Consider the following 901-nt stretch of genomic DNA (forward strand, 5'->3'; position numbering starts at 1 on the left):
CAATAGCTTTTCTCAATTTATTTCACCTCTAACCACATCTCTTTTTATTTTTTTGACCCGTCTTATTTACTTCTGCCGACCGCCAACACCTCTTATGTGCATCACCTATGTTCTTGCCTTTAGGCTTTCAATTTGATTCGTTCTCAGTCGAAAGATACTTATTATTTCTTGTTTTTATTCGTAATTGTGTACCGTGTTCTCTGTTTTTTGTTTGTTTGTCTTTTTGTCTTTGTTGCCGTACATATTCACTAGTTTTCTTGCAAATGGGGCTAATGCCCTTAGCTTAGATTTTTTGGGGTGGGGTGGATGGCAACCAGACAGAACAATCTCAAGTGTAACTGCCTGAAATGGTCGTGATTTCCGGAACTTGACTAAGCAATGAAACTACGAATGACCCGTCTTTCTTTACCTGTCTTGCTAATTCTTGTTCCTCTTGTATGTATATGTATATATATATATATATATACATATATATATATAATCATTTCTGTCCTCCTGTCTGTTTGTGCACGAATAACTCGAGTATTGTTCATCCGATCGTGCTGAAATTTTAAACATGGATATATGAGAGAGCGGGGCGCTCCGTAATCTGAAAAGATTTTCAAAATTGTTAGTTTCAAAGTGAGAATCATTATTTTTGTCCTCTTTTTGTCCTGTTTATTCCAGCATTAAAAGCAACCAGTTTCTCAGACAGCCGGCATATAGTATTTCGTTAGCAACAAGGAGAGTACAGGATGACAGTCAGCCAAAACCGTCGCTATGCTGTCTCTCTTCTTTTCTCTCCTTGTGCAGTTAATAATCTTAATCTTTAGTTACAGTGTCTCATTCAAACTACATAATAGGTAGAATTGTTGGATCTTTTTTAAAACGGGGGCCACATTTTTCATTAACGATACACTTT

At 36.5% G+C, this 901-nt stretch overlaps 1 protein-coding gene across 4 annotated transcripts in view; it reads right to left on the minus strand.

Annotated features, from left to right (window-relative positions):
• The window catches only part of LOC106876183 (leucine-rich repeat-containing protein 15-like), a 56,288-nt gene that overhangs the window by 35,602 nt on the left and 19,785 nt on the right, over window positions 1–901 (minus strand). The window lies entirely within an intron of this gene.

This window comes from Octopus bimaculoides, chromosome 29 (assembly GCF_001194135.2).
Source record: "Octopus bimaculoides isolate UCB-OBI-ISO-001 chromosome 29, ASM119413v2, whole genome shotgun sequence".
NCBI lineage: Eukaryota > Metazoa > Mollusca > Cephalopoda > Octopoda > Octopodidae > Octopus > Octopus bimaculoides.